We start from the raw sequence: 5,980 nt of genomic DNA on the forward strand, positions 1-5,980 counted from the left end.
GGATTGGCCAAGTGGCAGCATCGATGGACTCAAAGCATGGCAACAGTAGTGAGGTTGGCCCAGGATCGGGTAGTGTTTCTTTCTGCTGTGCTATGGGTCAGTACCGACTCCATGGCACCTAACAACAACAACAAATGGAGTCCTAGTGTGGCACTGTAGGATAAGCACTGGGCTTCTAACCTCAAGGTTCATGGCTGAAACCCTATAGTGTTGCTATGTGTCAGAACTGACTTGATAGCACTTTAACAATAACAACATGGCATCTGTGGTACAACGAACAATGCACTCCATGACTCCTTTGGCTATGGAAGATTTTGGCCCAGAGGACATCGCTGCATCACAGTGAGGAGCCTCAGTGGATGCTTAGAGTTAGAACTGCCTTTTGACTTAAGTCTTAACTTAACCATGGCTGATGGGCAGGATACAAGGAACCTGGTTAAGGTTCCTTGTGGATCAGGAGTTAGGCATCACTTGTCCAAGTTAAGGTGGGTCATCTAAAATTCAGACAAGGTGGCCACCATCTATGATGCAGATGGAGAACTGTTTTCTGTGCTTGTCTGAGACTCTCAGACCAATATGGATAATAAAAGGTTTACTTTGGAGTCCCCGGGGAAGTACAGTTAGTTAAGTACCGAGTACTCACTGAAAGATTGGTGGTTGGAACTGATCCAGAGATGCCTTGGAAGAAAGACCTGGTGACCTGCTTCCTAATGGTCACAGCCTTGAGGACACACGGGGTCACCACGTGTCAGAGTCAATTCCATGGTAATTCGTCTTATACTCACTACTTCTATTGATCCTTTCAGGCAAGGATCTCAAATGCAATCTAGAGGCAAGCCTTATTTCTTTCAATGGGTGGATGGATGGATGGGGACCCTGAGGCATGACTGAGGGGGTGACATTACCAGTCTATGTAGGAGTCAGGTGGCCAGTGGGAGCCCCACACTGTCAAGTCCTGTCCTTCTCATACCACACAATTTCTCAGGGGCTAGATGGGGGAGCACCTAGAGGCTGAGGTTTTCTGTAATTCCCAGGACCAGGTGGGAGGGACAGGGTGCTTGAGACAGATAGGCAAGTGATCTCAGGTGTCCCACTGACCTCAGTATCCAGCCTATACCTGTGAGCTGGCCCTGTGCTCCTCCAAGGAGGGGGGGTCCTTTTTCTTTCAAAGCAAGAACAATACAGACATGCCAGCATTGCTGCCTACCCAGGCTGTGGATACAGAGAGGAGTGTGGAGCTGGAAGCCCCCCCTTCATTCTTCATCAGGACATCTGAGCCATAGTGGGAATAACTAGCCAGGACCACACTGGTCCTCAGATGCCTCCATCAGTGCTCTCTGCTACCCCACTCAGCTCCACCATGACAAATCTGGAGGTTCTCAATACAAGGGGCAGCCACGACCACTGAAGGCAGTACTATGTGCAAATCTACAAGACCAGGAAGGCCCCAGCCTTGTGGGTGCATTCCAGTGTAGATTTGACACCAACCTCCTACTTAACTCTTTTACTCTTTTAGAAGGACCATTTCTAACCACTGTGACTAAGTGACACTAAGAAAACGGCCCACTTCTACCTCCAATGGTTCTGTGTGTGCAAACAAAATCTTGATATAAACTTAAAATGACAGGGGCAACATTTTGTCCAGGGAATTGGTGAGGGTATCTGTAAAGGTCGCTAGAAAAATGAGGACGGAGATGGAAGGCTTGCCTGTGAACCATCAGGCCTGAGCCTCAGATCAAAAGAAAATGTACATCCTCTGCTGATGGTCACAGGATAGCTATGGGGTCAACATAGTTTACCAATGAGGCCACAGCCACTAGAACGCCCTAGCTTAGAAACCAGCTTAGAATCTTGGGAGAACCTGAACTTCAACAGTTGGTTGGTTAAGATGCCTGACAACTCAGTTCCCATGTCCACAGAAGCCGCCATAGGCCTAGTTGTTAGAATAGCCCAACAAGGAAGAGACAGGGCTCACTGGGGATTAGAGCCACAGAGGTGTCAGAGGAGGGGAAGTGATGGAGAAGACAGCAGGGAGAAAGCAAGGCAGTCTGAAGCCAAACAGGAAAGCCTCTTCCATATCAAATGCGTCTTGGGACATTTGGCTGTAGCCCAAATTGGACACCCCAGGGGCTTTACCAAAAGGGAGATGGGGTGAGAATCTATCAGGCACACAGCAACACCAGTCTTGGTGGAAGACCAGCTTATATCTGACAGGAACGCTAGGCTTAGGAATTTGGGCCATCAGTTGTGTTAGACAAGGCTGAGGCAAGGCAAGGACATAGGAACTTAAGACCAGTGCAGATCCCAGCCTTGTGGGGCTTAATAAAACTTTACTATGCTTGTAATTTATTTATACATACAGACACAAACATCAATATACCCAAATCTGGTTAAAGTTTTACCGGCAATAAGAAAACACACTGATCTCAAACTATCAGACAAGTAAGTCTTCCCCACTTACTCCAACAGCTGCAATACCAAAGCAGGATAAGACTCCAGAGCTAGACAAGAGGCAAGTGGTACGTGTCTTCATATAACAACTCTACAAAATCAGAACTTTCTCTAAGAATCACTGAACGGGATGCTGTTTGTGTGTGAGAGAGATGGACCACAAAAATTTCACCTGAATAGTAAATGAGGCTGTGGGTTCCTACCGATGTGAGGATGGGGTCCTGAAGATGAAATTAGGATGAGGTGGCCAGCGAGCTACAGCACATAATGGCCAAGACCAAGGGTGGGGCCAGACTTTCTGCTAGGAATGTAGAATGTGGTGAAGACAGAAAATTCCTCCCACTGACTGTTTCCTTTCTTTTAGTAACTGAAGGGTCCCTGTGCCTTAGGTGTGTCTGTGGCCACCCACCACCACCCATCTGTCAGTTGTACTGTGGAAGTTTACGTGGTACTCTGATGCTGGAAGTTCTGCCATTGCTATTTCAAATTCTTGCAGGGTTGCTTTAGGGTAGACAGGTTTCAGCAGAGCTTCCACACGAAGACTAAAAAGAAAGGCATGGCAATCTACTTCTTAAAATTAGCCAATGAAAACCTTATGTTGTTGTTAAGTACCATCTAGTCAGTTCTGACTCATAGCAACCCTGCGTAGGGTTTCCAAGGAGCAGTTGGTGGGTTTGAACTGCTGACTTTGTGGTTCAGTCCAGTGTTGATCCTACAGCGCCACAGCAGAAGACCTAACTTGCTTTCCTTGACCACGTCATCAGAAGGGATTCATCACTGGAGGAGGACATCACATGGTTGGTAAAACAGACAAGAGCCAGCCAGTAGCCCCTCAGTGAGATGGCTGGGTACAACTGTCTCACTGACAGACAAAAACATTCTGGTGGCTGTGAAGGTGACTCAGGACTGGGTGACATCTCATTGTATTATACTTAAGGGTGCTATGAGGCAGAGTCAACTTGATGGCAGCAAGCTATCTGTCTAATCTATCTATCACCATCCAATTGGAAACTCGATTTTCCAGTCTCCCTTGCAGCCAATTCTGGTCAATGAGTATGCAACTTTTAGGTTACAGCCAGAAACACAAGAAGCGTCCTCATTTTCTCAGAAAGGAACATGGACAGAGAGGAACATATGGAAAGGAACATACGCCTAACAGATGAGGGTACAAGAAGATTGGATGCCTATGTGAATAAAAGCCCCCTGCTCCCTGGATTGCCTACCAGGGTGAATTTTTATTAAAGAAAAAATTAACCCTCTATCTTTGAAACCAGAGCTGATGCCATGGCACATAACCACCACCACCATCTTGGAAACCACCGTTCTGTGGTCCTTTGTGGCACAAGTGGACACATACCCTAATTTGCACAGGGGATCAGAGGGTGATGTTGGGCCCTGGGAGGCAGAAGCCCAGACCTGGGGAAGCTGGGAGATAGGAAAGGTTCCAGTAGAGAAAGGGGTTTAGGCCACAGTGGCAAGATGGCAATTATTGTGAGGCAAGTGACCCAGCACAGTGACTCTGGAGGTAGCTTCTGGATGTGGACAGACAGTGTTTGAAGCCCTTCCATCTCCAACTGGAAATTCTTGGAACCTCTTTCCAAGCCCTAATCTCCCCATTTGGACACTGGGGAAAACAAAAGTGCCAAGGGTGAATGAAATTGAGTTACTGGAGTCCTAGTGTGGCGCTGAAGAATAAGCACTTGACCTCAAGATCAGTTTGAACCACAAGGTCAGTGGTTCAAACTCACCAGATGTTCCTTGGAAACCCTATACAGGGTCACTATGAGTTGGAACAGACTCGATGGCATTTAACAACAAAAACAAAATCCATAATAAGCCCTTTGTATCATGGCTCACATGTAATAAACATTCAAGAAATAATTCTTGTTAAGTGCCATCGAGTTGGTTCCAACTCATAGCAACCCTGTATAGGGTTTCCAAGGAGTGGCTGGTTCTGATTCATAGAGACCCTGTATATGGGTTCTGAGAAGCGGCTGGTGGGTTTGAATTGCTGACCTTGTGGTTTATACTGACCTTGCAGTCCAGTGCATTATCTTGTAGTGCCACATCAAATCCCTCAAGAAATAATAGCCATTATTATTATTATTATTATGGGGAGCCCTGGTATAGTTCTGTAGGATAAGCACTGGACTACTAACTGAAAGGTCGGTGGCTCAAAGCTACTAGCCCATTCCTCAAAAACCTTTTACAGGGTGGCTATGAGCTGGAATTGACTCCACAGCACTTTGTTATTGTTATTAAGTGCCATTGAGTCAGTTCCGACCCATAGCGACCCTGTACAGGGTTTCCAAGGGTGTAAATCTTTACAGGAGTAGAAAGCCTCATCTTTCTCCCGCGGAGCGGCTGGTAGTTTCGAACCACTGACCTTAAGGTTCGCAGCCCGATTCGTAACCACTACGCTATCAGAACTCCTTTACAACAACATTATTTGGGTAAGTATTTCTGCCTGAGAAGCTGCCGTGGTCTTGTGGAAAGAGCCCTGGCCCAGGTTCTGATCCTGACTCTGCAGCTTTAGGCTGACAGACTGTCGTGGGTTTGAATGCAGTTGTCATGTATGTGAAATATACACAGCTGGTGCTCAGTCAGGGAGAGCAGAGTTGGATCTAGATGTCAGAGCAGGGTTTCCAAAGAAGCCAACTTGATGCTACATTCCCACTTCTTGGCATAGACCATCTGAGTTTCCCCAGACAAAGGGCAGGCAGGGGTAACTTGACCTCTCACAGGAGCCAAGTGGCTTCATCCATGGAAACAGAAACACGTGCAGAAAAATGGGTGGTGACAGGTCTGAGGGATCTGACTTTATGGGTCAAATGCTTCATAATAACCCAGGGCTCAAGCTAGAAGACAGTTGTGAATTACAATGGCAATACAAGGTGTCCCAAGTCAGTGACTCCACCCATCTGCCTGTATGGAATTCACCCTAGACGGCTCTCCTTCTGAGGTTGGAGATTTCTGGAGTCTCCAGTGTTTCCCTTGATTGCTGGGTTGCTAGGGAATAATGCCCAGTCAGTGAGCTCCAAGGCATAGTAACACGATCCTGATGACAGGGGCCTGGATGTGGGCATCAGTTACTGCCCCAGAGATGAGTCACAACCCTGGTCTTGAACTCACAGCACACTCATACCTAGAATCTCATTAGATTTGGAGGAGACATCCCAGAGAAGAGGCACAAACTGCAGACAGAGAGCAGAAACCCACTAAGAAGAATTCGGGCAAACTGAAGAAAAGTCCCAAGTCCTTAGATATGGTTTGAGGCCATTTCCTCTGAATGGGAGGCACTGTCCCACTTGACTCAGTTTTCCTGGAAGTCCAGTTCCCCCCACCACAGGGCAGACAGGTCCAGGCTGCAGTGAGTAGAGTGGTCAGTAACACACCTGCTATGTAGAAAATCAGTTTTTCCCCTTTATGACTTTAGTTTTCACATCCAAGAATTTTTTTTTTTTAAATATCATCCAATTTTTTTCTGGTGTCCTGATGTGGCACTTGGGTTAATGCACTAGACTGCAAA

The sequence above is a fragment of the Chrysochloris asiatica genome, unplaced genomic scaffold (assembly GCF_000296735.1).
Source record: "Chrysochloris asiatica unplaced genomic scaffold, ChrAsi1.0 scaffold00026, whole genome shotgun sequence".
Taxonomy (NCBI): Eukaryota; Metazoa; Chordata; class Mammalia; order Afrosoricida; family Chrysochloridae; genus Chrysochloris; species Chrysochloris asiatica.